The sequence below is a fragment of the Cervus elaphus genome, chromosome 33, assembly GCF_910594005.1.
Source record: "Cervus elaphus chromosome 33, mCerEla1.1, whole genome shotgun sequence".
Classification (NCBI taxonomy): Eukaryota; Metazoa; Chordata; class Mammalia; order Artiodactyla; family Cervidae; genus Cervus; species Cervus elaphus.
Window position 1 is genome coordinate 53,446,689 of NC_057847.1, and position 16,030 is coordinate 53,462,718.

A 16,030-nucleotide genomic window follows, 5' to 3' on the forward strand; every position below is an offset into this window, starting at 1 on the left:
TGCAAAAGACTGAGGATCATAGTGATGTTACTTTTTTAAACGCAAACGACAATTTAATACTTCACAGAAACTATAAATGGAGACAAAATTCATGAGCCCATGGTAAAAATGCCAGATTTGATCACAACCATGTGTCAATTCCAACCTCGACTGTGTCTCTCCAAGTGGTATCAAGAGATGTTTTGGAAGAGAACAGAGTAGTATTCCAGACAGCAGTGCTAAGGTAAACAGCACCAATGAACATTGGAGGTATTTGTAAGAGCATTGTAAGTGTTAGATGCTGAGTTGTGTCCAACTCTTGTGACCCCATGGACTATATAGCCCAACAGGGTCCTCTGTCCATAGACTTCTCCAGGCAAGAATACTGGAGTAGGTTGCTATTTCCTCCTCCAGGGGATCTTCCTGACCCAGGGATCAAACCTGGGTCTCCTGCATTGAAGGCAGATTCTTTACCATCTGAGCCACCAGGAAAGCCCATTTATAAGAATAAATTGTCAAATTTTAAAAATCATAAAGATAACAAATGGGCATGGTAATGTGTTTGACTTTGTCCATTATGTCCCTCCATATTCCACCACTTTAACGAGTGAATTATGTAGGAATTTTTGCCTTCTTTAATGTGTTTCTTAGCAGCACAGCAGGGCAACTGTGGACAACACACACCAAGACTCTTACTAAAAGAACAAGTCCCCATAACAGGGTCTAGATTCCAGCCTTTGATTACAGGCATTCACTGATTTTAGAAACTCCCTTATTTTATATAATCTAAGCTACTACTGATTGCAACACACTTCCCGATTTCTGAATTGTTAAAAGGTGAAAAAAATGAGCATCATAGAATCATAATATGTGAAAGTCTTCTAGAAAAAAAAACTAAAACAACAAATAGACAGTCTTTTGAGCTTGTAAAGTGTGTGCATTGGTCACTCATATCTGACTCTTTGCAACCCCATGGACTGTGGTCTGCCAGGTTCCTCTGTCTGTGGAATTCACCAGGCAAGAATACTGGAGTGGGTTGCCATTCCCTTCTCCAGGGGATCTTCCCGACCCGGGATCAAACCCCTGTCTCCCACATTGCAGGTAGATTCTTTACCATCTGAGCTACCAGCGAAGACCGAGGTTGTAAAGATGTTTATCAAAGAAACTCAAAGTTTAACAATTAATGGTCTGAGGGAATGGTCCATCCCCAAGTCATTCCCCAGGGCACTGATACCATGTGAGGATGCCATGAGCTGGTTAGAGTCAATGCGTCACAGCAGGAGAACCTTTGCCTTCTCAGATGAAGCTATGATAGACAATGGAAGAGCCATTGAGAGCAGATGTAAGAGCAGCCAGATTGGTGGAGGGGAATCTGTGTTCCCCACCAGAAGGAAGAGATCCTGCTACTCTGGTCCAACAGAATACAGTATACACCAACAACTCTTGACCACTGTAAGTTGTTTCTCCTCTTTTCTAAATGGTAGTCTTAATGAATTTATCCCCCTTTTCCTTGCCTATTGTCTCTGGAGGAGGTAATTGAAATGACCATTTAGCATTCAGTGAGTGAACCATGAAATAATTACATCTGTATCATACTCAAAGCAAATACACATCCCTTAAAGACTCAGCTTGGACCTGGGATGCAGTAAGAGAGTGAGCCTAGAGTTTGTGTATCTTTTGGAAGGGGTAAATGTGTTTATAATACATAGGAGATTTGCATTACTTTAGGCAAAGGCATTAAAAAAATTGTTAATATATAAAGATCTTATGTAGAGAAAAATGAACCACAAGTTGTAACTTGTGAGTTTATACCTATTATTGATACTTGAGGGAGAACTTAGCTTTCGCTATGGGAATTGTCTCTGTGCTGCATTATTTTGATATATATCCTCTAGGATTGCTAGCTGTAAAATCACCTATGCTCTTCCATCATATGGAGACAGATCACCTAGAATGAATCCATCAGAGAGGAAAGTAAATCCTGGAGAAGGGTGTGAGAGAGTAAAAAAAACTGTGTGTGTGTGTGTATGTGTGTGCACACGCACACATGCTCATGAGAAGGGAGGGGAGAGGGCAGGAGAGAAGTGGGAAAAAGGAGATCAGAATCCCTAGAAACATGAGAAATTATGGAAGAAAAAGTTCGCATTACTGTCAACTGAGAGATGCCTCATTAACACAGAATAAATTGTCTTGTTTCAAATTTTGCAATAGCTTTGTAAAGGTGGGGTCAAATAAGAAAACTGTTACTGACTCACTGTCATTAAATCATTGCAAATGGAGAGAAAGTAGACTCCTATCTTGCTTTCACAGAGAAGCTGAATCTAAATTTACCACAATACACAACCAGAAAATATCCTGCTAATGAAGTCAATATCAAACAGCCATAACAGCCATTATAGCAAACTCTTGTTGAACTCCTATCATGTTCCAATCATTATGCTATTAATGATATGTTAACTCTTTCCATCCCCTCAATAACCAAATTAAGTAGTTTTACTCACTCCATTGTACAGATGAAAAAACTGAGGCTTAGAGAAGATAAACAATTTGCCCAGGTCGCACAGCCAGCTGGGGTTAGAACCCAGGCTCTTTGCCCTTACTCATCTGTTCCCTAAACCACCACACTCAACTTGGGACAAGTATAGTACTTCCCAAATACCAGTGGAATTCTTGTATTTATCTTTATCTCCTGTCCAAGTCTAGAATGAGAGAAAAAGTGTTTTCTCTCTGCCAACAATACCACTAACATTGCTACATTGACATTATTCAGCAAATCGCTTTCACTTAGTAAGCAGGGTGAGAACTCCTTGCCTAAACATTATAAACAAGTACAAATCCAGCTAGAAATAGACCCAAAAATTCAAAAGTAGTATAAGAAGTGAAATTTATTATTAATTCCCCTTCAAGATTTATTTTAAGACCAAACAGACTGTATATAAGTGCTGGACAACAGGACAGAATCTAATTAAGCCTGGCCGTTACTCAGTGTCGAGGCTCAGACTTACCCTATTTGAGTCCTTGCGGCGGGACACGATTTCAGAGCGTTGAGTGTTCAAAGGAATGTTACTTCTGCAAACAGCATTCTTAATGTCAAAGGATAAAGCATCCCAGTTGTGGGGAACGTTGTTGTACATCTACCAGGAAAATATTCATCAGCTACCCAGTTGGTCATTCGCTTTGCCTGTGGCTATTTAGACAAATTTTAGTATATATTTAAAATACCCACAAGATCTCCAATCTTAATTATAAAGCCTGAGAAAAAATGTCCAGTGAAATGTCCAGGTATAAAATAAGAACCTCTTTTTAACTCCTTTGCCTCAAGATTTACATAACTGTGAGGGCAAGGAAATCAAATGATAAAATAAAATACCAGATACTACAGATGAGAAATGAAAAGTTAACCAGCCACATGCCATTTTCTTGCTACAAGTTCCAGCAGATACCAAAATCAATGGGACTGAGCGTAGATGTAGTTTGGAGAGAAAAATCTCCCAGGATAATCAAGGGATATATTTTCAAGTCTATTTTGCCCCACAGAACTGTTTTGTTTTCTCACATCAATGAGCTAGAATAAAATGTGGATCCCATGATCAAGCTGGCAGAAGTCACGCTCCCTACCTGGATGCTCGAAAATTGTAAATCACAACTTTACAAGGATTTAACTTTTCCCTTTCCAAAATAATCAAATGTTGTGGCGAGGGGGCCACTAATCATGACAAAAAATATACTGCAGATTCTTTCTTTTGGTGCCAAGTCCAATAAGTTCTCTGAGTGAAATTAAATGCACGATCTTATTCCAAACCACAGCTTCCCTTGAGGATGTGCAAATCTCAAGTGGGGGCTGAAAGGCCAGTTGTATCAAAGCCCAGGGTTACACCCATTTTTTTCAAGTTTTTTTTTTTTTTTTCCTTTTTTAACTACTGCCTGCAGTGTAAATGGCTCTGGCCCCTCTGCTTTCCAGCCTTCATAGTCAAATCAGCACTTCATACTTTCCACATTCTGCATCTCAAAAGTGGGCCAGTCCCTGACTTCTCTTAGTTTCTCACAGTTTTTGTTTATTTTAAGAGATTCTCTGCTGAACTCCAGGGAAGGGGGGAAAGGGGAGGGAGAGAGAGGAATCTGCTATGTTGTAAGCAATTACTGGCTCCATCTCTTAGATCTGCAGTATCACAGGAATTAGAGATGGAAAAGACCCATTAGGTCATCCTGTACACCCTGGGCCAGCACAGTGCTATTCCCTACTGTAGATTATCTCTTCTGAGAGTTTTTAATATGTTTCAAGGGAAGCCAATGATAACATGGTTTCACTTTATTTCTTTTGCTGCTTTGTTCTGTCCAGTCTACAACATGCCATTTCTACGGATGGATCTAGGGTGACTTTTCAAAGGACATTTGACTGCCCATAAGAATTACAACAACATTTGTGCTTTCCAACAAATACGTTCCATAAGTTCAGCATGAAAGCATTCACAAAAACAAATTCTAAACTGCCAACATTTAGTCCCAGGGATGGAAATATCACATATAAAATAATTTTGCATAGACATATTCCATATAACTAGTACATTATGTCACAAACATAGCTGTGTGAGTGTGCATATATGTTCATATAAAGTACATACAAATACTCATCATTACCCCAGAGTGTTTCTGTTTCCTTAAAGTTGTGCCAAATGCTGCATAATTCACGAAAATGTGATCCAAAATATTTAAGGTTATGTTTCTCACAATTTTCTTCTTATCTCTCTTAAGTCACACACTTTAAATGTCAACTCACATAGAGAAATATTTAATTTCAAAAATACTCCTCTACTAGGAAATTCTTAAACTCTTCCCCAAGTAGTTTTTTCTCCTTTGTTCATATCCTAAGATAACGGAGTGTTTTGACTTAATGTGTATGTGCCTGTCTAGGTATCCTTACTTGACAGACTACCAGTCCCATCCCTCAGGAACAGGAATACAATAGGAGGGAAACCTAGCAGGAGAAATGAACACATCATGTGTTCTGAAGTGACTGTCATCTTAACCATTGTCCTTGAAGCCTATTTGTGGAAGATCAAATCAATATTACTATGTGAAAGGATACAATTTTGTGCTAGAATCATAATCAATAGTGATAGCATGTGAAGTTTTTCTAATATCATATTCTAAGTGTTAGAGTGTTTTCTAGGTATAATGCAGGATATATTTTCATTTGAATCTGTTTAATAAGTTGGCCCATCTTTGATATGTGTGGTAGAAAAAAATGATTTTTCACTGTTCTACTAGGAGATGGGATAATGTATTAATCAAGAGTCTGGAGTATGGCCCCTTTACAAGGTTTGTAACTGTGGGTACTAGGGTACTACCAGTTACCTTTTATGTGATCAGTGGCTAATATACTGTTCTTCAAGGAAAAGATCCTAATTTACCCGCCCCACACCAAAATTGTAAATGATAAAGGGGTTCAATCTACTCTGTGTTGGTTAAAGAGTACAACTAAATTAGAGAATTTTAGAGGAAGAAAGTTTGGGCTCCAAAATCCATCAGGTTCTTCCCCAACCTTGCTAGGGAAGCTTTTGAGCTTGTTCCTCCCTTGACAAGTGTTCTTTTCATTACTGGTTCCTAGGAATATTCCTTCCCCTCAGAAGTGTCCTCTCTGACCACTCTGGCTAATGGGGATCCCCCGTTAAGCCTCTTACAGAACCGTCTTTATTTAACTCTAACAAGAATCAACTATTGCATTGTTCATTTATGGTTTCACCTGCTCCCTAAAGAGTAACATGGTGTTGGGGTTAAGAGCATGGGCTCTAAAACCATCACCTCTGGCTTAAATTCCTGCTCTGCCACTTATTACCTGCTTCTCTTTGGCAAATTGCTTGTACTCTCTCCCTTACCTGTTAGTGGGGAAAATAACAGTTTCCACTTCACAGGCTTGTTGCAAGGAGTAAATGAGTGAAAACATGTAAAGCCCATGGTAACTAACATGCAGTGTGCTCCCAGTAACTATTAAGAGCTATATTTTAGTATTATTTTCCTTTGTGTTTCAAAGCCTAGCTTAATGCCTGGTACCTGATTGACACTCAATAAACGTGTATTAAAAAATGAAAGAATGAATGTTCTAAAGAATGTTTCTAAACAGAAACTTCCAACAGTGTGAGTTGTCACTCTTAGAAGTCATATATCCCTGTCAGTAAACAAAATTGCTGAAAGAACTTTTAGAAAGATTTGTTTAGGAAGTCATTAGATAATAGTGTGGGGGATGTAGCTAGTTAATCACTAAGATTTCTTCCGACTGGAAGATGCTAATATTGATCTAAGGTTACGCTCTTACCACTTCCTCTCTTTAGGTGCTAGTTTTCTCAAAGATAAAGGTATTTGACTAGATCATCTCTAGGGTCTGCTGTATTCTAACATTCTACAATTCTAGATGTGAGTCAGCTGACTCTTATTACTTTTTTTTTTCCTGAAAAAGTTCCCATAGAAGAGTTTTTCATTTGGCAACTGAAGTAACTTGGTTCAAATGGCACCTGGGACAGAGTTAGTTTACCCCAGGGTCAGGGAGCCCTAACAGTCCATTTCCCGTGCCTCCTCTTTCCACTACCATATTCTCTTTGACTTCCCACTTTCTGCAGCAATACAGCCTCGCCTTGTGCATCTCCAAAGCACAGGAATTCCACCCACGCAGCACTGCAGAAATTAGAGCCAGAAAACCCCTATTAGGTCATGCAAGCTACACCCCTTCTAGAGTAGGAACATCCTCTCCCACTAACAGTTCAGCTCTCCTTTTGGCTCCAAAATGTGGCTGTGCTTTAGTGATTCCTGGATATGGTTTGAATAGCAGTTTATAAGCATTCTGGGATCCTTTGAAAATAAAGCTTCCATATAAAGTTATATTGCTATTTTGTTTATTATAAAGTGGTTTGTTGTTGTTGTTTCTGTTAATCTTCCTGGGAATAGTCACAAGAAGATTTCTCAAAGAAGAAATTGTACCAGCAAGCCCCTTTGACCTGATTTTTATCAAATCTGATAGCCAGCCACTAAGAACCCAGCTGATTAAAGCCCTGATTGCCCCGTTGCAAATATGCAACTAAAAAAAAATAGCTTTGAAAACAAAGTATTATTTAAAGTATTACATGTTAATTACTGCTAATATATTTGCTCACATTTTCCTCAAGTTAAAGTATATGTTTATTTATTGTCAATGTAAATTCTGTTTATTTTTAATCATTTAACAATGGTTTATTGCTCTTGGATATGAAGTCTTATAACTGTTAATTTGCTGAACATTCAACATTTTAAAAATCTGTTTGCTTGTTTCATTGCGCTGAACATACAAAACCAACTTAACATTACTCCAGGTGACAAGAAAGCCAACTGATTAACACAAATGTCAAACACCACTGAGGATTCAACCCAAAACCTTGGCCACTCTCCAGTCACCCCTCTGGCTCATAGACAATTGCATTATTTCTCTGTTAGAAAGGGAACATGAAGGTGGGAAACAATCCTAGATGACAAAGTAAGTAGCACTTCACATGCTCTACTTAAGGCTTTCTTCTCTTGATGAGCTTAAGGAAATTAACCTAGGATAATATTTATTGCCACACACAAAATTAGCATTAGTACACCCATTTTACAGAGATGAAAGCTAGATTGTAGAGAAACAGGGCCGCTAGTCATTGTTACCCAAGTTATACTGACAGAATCAGGGAGGCCCCAAAGTCTGTCTCCTAAGTCCTAACACATCTTCATTTCCAAATGACTACATTTCCTTAAAGAATCACCAGAAAGAGGAACTACAAAGTACTCCACAAAATGTAAAATGCTATTAAAATGTATAACAGGCATAACGTTCTGAACTGGGATAGTTCATTCTCTCCATCTGAAACTATATGAAAAAGAAGAATTATTATAAGGAGTGGTGCTAGACTCAACATATTATTAAGAAATTGCTATTATTTAAGATAATAGTTCCATTTTATCAACTTTCATAAACTAATTTCCTGATTTTACAAAGGCTGCTATTCCCATTGGAAAACTCTAGATAATTGCTATGTATCTGACACAGGACTAATAATGCAAAGGAACCCAGTTGGAGGCCGTAGTTGCAACGAACCTCAACTTCCAAAATTTTCCAGTGAAACAAAGCCCAGGGATAAAGACAGATACACACCTCTGAGAGATTTTAATGTCAAGTTTTTAGCAAAACTAGAACAAATTCTCAAAATAACAAACAAAAAAGGGTTCCAAAAGATAAACAGCTATTGAAGAGAGCACTGAGAATACGATTTTTGGATCAGTTTAGGAGGACATAGACTGGGTTGAAACTAACAGAAAGTATCTTAAAGTTGTACTGAATATGAGGTCAAGTGGACAAAAAGAATACAGCAGGTTCAGCAGTTTTAAAACCTTAACAGTAAATGAATGAATCAATGTGCAAACATGTCAAAATTTCCCTAAAAGTAAGCATTCTGCATAGAAATGCAGTCACTGAAGGCAATATAAAAACACCAGCATTTATGCCATATTCAGCAAGATATCTATTTCTCTGTCTAATACATCTGCCCACTTAAACACAGACACTACCTCATTGCAAAAAAACATTATTAATCTAGAATTTTTGCATTTTGGGGACTAACAGACATAGCCAACAAGTCTCAACTCAAGTTCACTTTGAGGGATGAAAACCTTAGGAAGGCTGCTAGAATCACTGCTTCGAGAATTCAGAGGCCTCACCTGGCTCAGCCTACTCGAGTATTCTTGGGCTTCCCTTGTGACTCAGGTGAAGAATCCACCCGCAATGCGGGAGACCGGGGTTCAGTCCCTGGGTTGGAAAGATCCCCTGAAGAAGGGAATAGCTACCCACTCCAGGGTTCTGGCCTGGAAATTCCATGGACTGTATAGCCCCTGGGGTGGCAAAGAGTCAGACATGACTGAGCAACTTTAACTTTCACCTGGCTCATCGGGAAGAGTCTGTAATCAATTATTGCTGCCTATCCTGACTGTGGGACAGGAACTTCCAAGTCCCCTTGCCATTTATTTGATTTGCTGACTCAGGGCAACCCTTTTCACTTACAGCTGAGAAATCTGAGGCATAGGGGGGTTATATTTAGGAATAAAGAGCTGCAGTGATTGCGCTGAGAGGAGGCCAGTATTGGTTGTTATTCTTTGCAGAATGCAGGTATCCTGATGTCAAGTTCCTCGCCCTTTCTTTCTGCCATTGCATTCTAAATTCTAATTGTGTGGAACTCAACAAAAATATAACTCACACACAGTTATACTTCTATAAGAATATAGTCTTAGTTTGTTCTACCAAAAAAAAATCATAATGCTTAAACATATTCTTAAATGTTTTTAAGCTCCTAATATCTATTTTTCTGGGAAAAAAATTTCCTACTAAAACAATTTCTCTTTTTACAACATTAAATCCAATAAGTGTCCTTTAGTCCTAGGCTTCATTCTTTAGCCTTTTTTCCTCTCTGTTTAGAGAGTTTATAAATCCAACTGACTTAATCCCATTCAGTGTGATACAAAAACTAGTAATGAAGTGTAGAGGAACCATTAATATACCAACTTCCTCTAAAATGTACACCAAGGTGCCCTTGAGTAATCTCAAATTACTAGCCATATTCTCTCCAAATTTACAGCAAGCAGTATGGTATATCCATTGGCCCAGCATTTACCTTCTATAACCCAATATAGAATTACTTTTTAGAAATCCAAATGAAATATTTCAGGTAAGCAAATAGTTGTTGCAGTTGTAATAATTGAATATCTAATATCCAGAAAGTAATGCAGTACTGATAGGTGTTGCTCTTCACTAAAATTTTCCCACATAACTTAGTTTTCTTTTTATCTTGTATACAGACATATTTATTTTAAAACTTACTTGAGTGTACTCAAAAAGATGAGAGAGCAAATGTCTACAAAAGCCTCCTGATGAGGAAACATGCAGAAACCATGAAGATGAGTTGTAACAAATGCCTCATGCACACTTGGATTCTTCCACCGTATTTTTCAGAACTCTCTGTATTATGTGTGCATTGGAAAATCAATGGCAAGTGTCTTATTATGTGAGCCTTCTCCAAAAATTCTTTAATGCAGACAATACCTTTTAAAAAATAGCAAGGGATGGGGTAGTCATAGGGTTCATCTCATGACTTTTCCTGCTTGCCTCTCCAGCTGCCCATTGAAGAGAAATTGTGGCTCAGGTTTACCTACAATGGCAGCATGGGCCCATGAGGACCCATGGAAGGTAATGAGGGGCTCCATTGACCAATTTCGTTATTTCAGAAGGCCTAAGGGGATAACATACACACCAATAATAAGGCTGCTAAAACTAGAGTGTCAAATTACTTTCCTTTGGGGCAAAATCTTTTCAATTTCATATGAAAACTCTTATTACCTCATGCTGATCAGAGTCTCTGATTGGCAACCATGTGTATGTTTGATTAATAAAGTGTGAAATAAAAACAACTTGTTTTGTTTGGACATTAAAATTTTTCTAAACAGCCCCAAATATAGAAGATATAAGAGAAAACTCATATTTATATGAGTTTATATTAAGGGTTTAATGTCACTGTAGTAACTTTAGTAATGATGGTCATGACAACACAATAGCTAAAGCTTACCTGGCATTTCCTAAGTGCCAGGAGTTGTTCTAAGCATTATGCATACATTATTCTATCATCAAAACAACCATAAAAGGTAAGGACAATAATTAGCCCAAAGTAAGAATGGTGGATCAGTGGTCAAGTATCTGCCTGCCAATGCCAAGATGCAGGTTTGATCCCTGGGTTGTGAAGATCCCCTGGAGAAGGAAATAGCAACCCACTCCAGTATTCTTGCCTGAGAAATCCCATGGACAGGAGCCTGGCGGGCTACAGTCCATGAGGTCACAGAGGAGTCAGACACAACAAAGTGACTCAACAACAGCAAAGGGTTATAGGATAAGAAGTGAGAAAAGGAGACAGAGGACCATCAAATGACATGTCCACTGTCATACCGAGAGCAAAAATTTGAACCCAGGCAGTCTGGTTTCAAACACATTCTTTTAAGCCCTCCTTTCAGGAAATATTCTGGTTAAGGTCTCAGAGCAGAGTGGCTTCCTTATCTGTAATGTTAGGAATAGTGATAGTAGTTTTTCAAGTTGTTGATAAGATTTAAGAAGTTCATTTTTGTAAGATTCAAAACCCATACTTGGCATAAGATAAGTGCCATTAGGTGTCTGCCAGTGTTAACAATAAGGCTTTTTAAACTAGAAAGCTTTATTTATCTTCTTGAGCATAAATCAAAATCCTGAGGCTAATCATCTCACTGGTGTTCAATATGGGTAACTTTTAAAATGGTGTTGCTATTGTTTACAGAGAAGGCAATGGCAACTCATTCCGGTACTCTTGCCTGGAAAATCCCATGGACAGAGGAGCCTAGTACGCCGCAGTCCATGGGGTCACTAAGAGTCGGATATAACCGAGCGACTTCACTTTCAGTTTTCACTTTCCTGCATTGGAGAAGGAAATGGCAACCCACTCCAGTGTTCTTGCCTGGAGAATCCCAGGGACGGTGGAGTCTGGTGGGCTGCCATCTATGGGGTCAGAGTCTAACACGACTAAAGCAACTTAGCAACAGCAGCAGCTATTGTTTAACTACCCGCAAGGAAATTCAAATGGCTGCCTAAAAACAAACCATTAACTCAGTTTAATGATGAGCACTCAGCCCTACCCTCCCTCTGCAATGGAAAGGGGCTGGGAGGGAATGGATACTTTGTGCCTGAGTAGAAGTATGTGTAACCAAGAACCTGAGCACTGCCAGGGACCCTTGATGAGATCTTCCCTCTTTTCTTCCTCTTCACAAACACTCCGGCGAGCCTGGTAATTTACCACTAAATCTGTGTGCATAGAAACAAACTTTTAAACTGTAATATTCACCACATGATATGTACATTCCTTGGACTAGTGTATCATTGCATAATATTGTTCAGTTTTAATAAAACTATCCTTTGAAGCTCTGTTGTGGAGGAGAGTAATTCCACAGCAGCTTTGAAGTATCCTCCCTTAAATAAAGTCAGAGAAAAAGCCATTGTTTATTTCACCACTATTTAAGAGTTAATGAGAGGTTTGCACCTGTACAGCTGTTGCGGACTGAAACTAGCTCACGGAGTGAATGTGTTTTCTGCTTGAGACAGTTGTAAATGCCTTGAGTAAAAACACTGAGGACTGCTAATGGATAGGTTTATTTTAAAGCATGCCATCTGCTATCAATCATAGAGAAGTATAGGAAGCAAGTTTGGCTGGGCTCCTTCCTTGTGAGCCTGATAAAGACAGGGCTCCAGGACTCGGGAACATTGAGTCCTCAAGAGAATAAAACATCAAACCTACTCAGCAGCTCCACTAACAATAATAAAAATGCCTCTGCCTAAAGGTGACATTCTGAATTTACGATTATTTGTGTCTATAAAGTGTATTCTTTGGCTCCTGACTCATTCTGACTGTCTCACTCTGAGAACAATACATTAAGCCTGCCTGGAGTAAATGGAAATCCTATCTTTTTATTAAACCAGCAGCCAGTACCTGAGTCGATCTAATGCCCTGTAGGATCGAGGGAAGATTTTCAGCTCTGTTCTGTTCCTTTCTTAAGATTTTTCATGAGAAAATTACAAATGAAATCTATTTTAATTCACTAAAATACATAAATAATGTAGGCAAGTTTATCTTTCCTAGAAGACAAAGTAAAATGCAAGAAAATGAAAGACTGAATTGGAACTAATCCTCCTACTCTATCATGGGCCCATGACAATGTTGTTGGAAAATTACATATTAGAAATATGTTATGGCAAAATTTAGAATGGTGGCTCAGAACTGTTATGTTCTTTATGCCGTATGGACTAAACATGTTTTCAAGAGGACAAACATTATTTCCTCAGAAATCTTCCAGCTGTGGAATCATAACCAATATTGCTTTCAAAAATGGATCCCAAAGTATTCCTTGAAAAATGTCAAGCCTGGCTTATTAAAAGTGCTGCCTGCTGAAATCCTCAGTGGATGAATTGAGTTGTGGCATTGGAAACTTCTATAGCTTATAATGTTAGAATCTGCCTCAAATCTGCAGCTTAACTTAATTCTACTGCTAGCCTGGAAAACAGAGTTGTGAGTGTTTAGGGAAAACCCACCTGGCCAGCAAACTCATGAGCCTAATTAAAGTTAATAGAGAAATTAAAAGAGGAAAACATTGGCTCAGTAGTAGTAAGAAGAAACTTATAAGGCAATAGAAATTAAGGGCAGGAACTTATATTTTTGTACTATGCATTTGTTACAAACACTCCTTCCTAAGAACATGAAAGAAGAATTGATATTATTTGACTTGCTATGTACTATGCGTGATATGTTACAGTCCAATATATTACTTTCATGATGAAGAAAGTTAATGTTTTAGGTTAAATAGTAGAGATGTGGAAATACTGATCCAGTCAATGGATACACTTGCAGATCTGCTATGCACTCAGCATAAACAGTAGGTTCTGTAATGTTAGAACAATAGTAAATTAATATTAGTACATATACCATCAGTAATAACAGTAAAAATGTTACTAATATGTGTAATATTAGTAAAAAGCATTATCCTTTCCCTTCATGGAAAAAGTGTTTAACACTGTATTGAACTGAATTCTAGAGTAATGTAATAGTGCTAACCTTTCAAGCTAAATTCTTAGAGATAAAAAATGTTTTAAGAGTTAGAAAAAAAGGGAGAAAAGCAAAAACTGCAGTAGCCATGAAAAACTGGTTAAGAAGCCTTGCATCATAAAAAGAAGAGATAAAATGAATAAAGACAGTCTATATAAAAGGATATAAAATATATTTACCTATTGAAATTTCAGTGTCCTTTTTGACACAATATGGGACTTAATGTTGAATCAAGTTACAAAACTTACCTGGAGCAGAAGGAAGCACTAATAATGCTTTATTTCTTTGACAGGAGTTAAAAAATCAAATTTCTATACTGATCAAGCAGGAAATATATTACAATATGAGTGAAACAGCCTAGGTTAGAGGTGGAATGCAGCCAGTAAAGGGCACCCTCCTTATAGAAACAGGCAGCCTCTCCCCAGGACAAGCTGACTAGTGCCTCGAGAGGAAGAGAACTCAATCTTAGATCATTTTGTTTATCAAAAGAAGCTGAAAATCTGGCTTTTAATTAATATTTCCCAAAACGTTAAAGAGACTTTATAGTCAAACTATACACCTTCCACACTTGGGACAGGTCTACCAATCCTACTCTGGGGTTTTTCAATAGTCCATGTCAAAGAGAAGCCAGAATCTTTAATTCTAAGAATCCTGAAGATGAGACTGTTCATGCTCCCAGAAGCTCCTATATTACACTTGAATTCCTTCTGTAAGATGGTATTTCCTCTTTCCATGAAGCCAATTCTGAGAACTATTTTAGAAAAGCCACTCCATTTCGGAAAGTGCTGAAGCTTGGTATGTTCCTTACACAAGATTTCCAATCCCTGACAAATAATTCAATGGTGCACTAATGAAAACAATGCTGTGATGGGGCCTGTGCTTCTACAATTAGACATTAGCGGCCATATCAGGAAGAGAAATACCTGAAGATTAGCACAGTGATTTGTTTCCGCAAAACCTGAATCATTTAATCTTCTTTCTTTAGACATCAGTGGCCTATGAATATGGTAAAAGAATTAAAATCACATTTATAAAGTGAGTTCTAAAACACTTTAATATTTTCAATAAAAGGATGAGTCATCAAAATATAGTTAATAAATATTATTCAGAATTCATTAAACATCCTCTACTTAGAAATTATGACTACTCACTGACTAAATTTTAAGAAGGTTATAATACCAGGTAAGTATTATATGACATTCCACAGTTAATTTCTGCAACACAAGAGCTATACACTGGGAAAAGGAAAAGTTTAAACCAAAATAAATCTACTCTTGTGCTATAGAAAATATTTGATCATACCATTTAAGTTAGGACCTGCATGAATTATTTAAATATTGCTGCCAATTCTACCTACATATAATTCTATACTATCAGGTAAATGTTTCTGAAAACATCTACTAGTTCCATCATTGAGTATTTATTGAATTCTTAGAGGGTTCTGTACCTGGTACAAGAAAAAAATTATATCTTACTCAAAGTTACTTAATTGGAAATCATTAACTTTGGTTTATTTTCCTTATGTTTTTCATTGGATAGTCTCTAATTCAAAATCATCCATGTTAAAAGTCAAATACATATATAATAATAGGTTCCAAGACAGAAGGTCTTGCTGCATACCAACATTTATCAGACATTGTCAACAAAATGTGCAAGATTGCTGTTAATATTATGAAAACCATTTTGAATTCAGAATGTCAAACACTCATGATAGAAGAATCAAGACCATTTGGGAGGCAAATATGCCAACCAAATAATTCTAATGCTACTCAAAATCCATGACCTACATGTAAACAAAGAAAGAACAACATTAACAATAAAATGTCATCTGTTGCATATCAGAAAAAGTTTGGGGCTAGGACTTATTTTGGCTTTATCACAAAGTTAACTCCAATCTTGATAAAAGGAATAAAAAACCTTGATAAAAACCCCTCTGTACTTATCTTTTCTCCTTGAGAAAATAGAGGAAGTAGGTGGCCTTTTAGCTCTCTGTCTAGAATTTGTCTTTTTTAAACCTATTTCTGCTCTATGGTGATTAGACTTATGAAGCAAAGATGATATTTTCCTAAATGTAGTTTGATATGTATATGTTAATAAGTTATAATACTTACAGACTGAGAAACATTTTTAATATCTAGTAAAATGCTTTTTCTTTCTTCTATCTATATCTACATCTGTATCTATCTATCTATGCATTCATTTGACCATTCTATCTAAAATGGCAAGCTACAAAGTAAATCACCATTACAATTTGGTATATTTCCTGCTAGTTGTTTAAGCAATTATAAATACGTACTTATATAAAGTTGTCACTGAACTGTATTAATATCTTATTCTTCTTTTAATCTATATTATGTCAAAACCTTACTTTATATCAGTGGGTATTCTTT

General features: G+C 37.3%; 1 long non-coding RNA gene across 3 annotated transcripts in view; it reads right to left on the reverse strand.

Annotated features, from left to right (window-relative positions):
- The window catches only part of LOC122688379, a 260,981-nt gene extending 257,188 nt beyond the window's left edge, over nucleotides 1–3,793 (reverse strand). The window contains exons 1-2 of one of the 3 annotated variants that reach the window (XR_006339425.1): nucleotides 3,598–3,793; nucleotides 2,985–3,166 (exon numbers count right to left, since the gene is read on the reverse strand). This is a non-coding gene — a long non-coding RNA (uncharacterized LOC122688379). Of the gene's footprint in view, nucleotides 1–2,984; nucleotides 3,530–3,597 lie in introns of those variants that run through there. The other 2 variants (XR_006339426.1, XR_006339424.1) reach the window with 2 other exon arrangements.
- Between the last annotated feature and the right edge of the window lie 12,237 nt (nucleotides 3,794–16,030).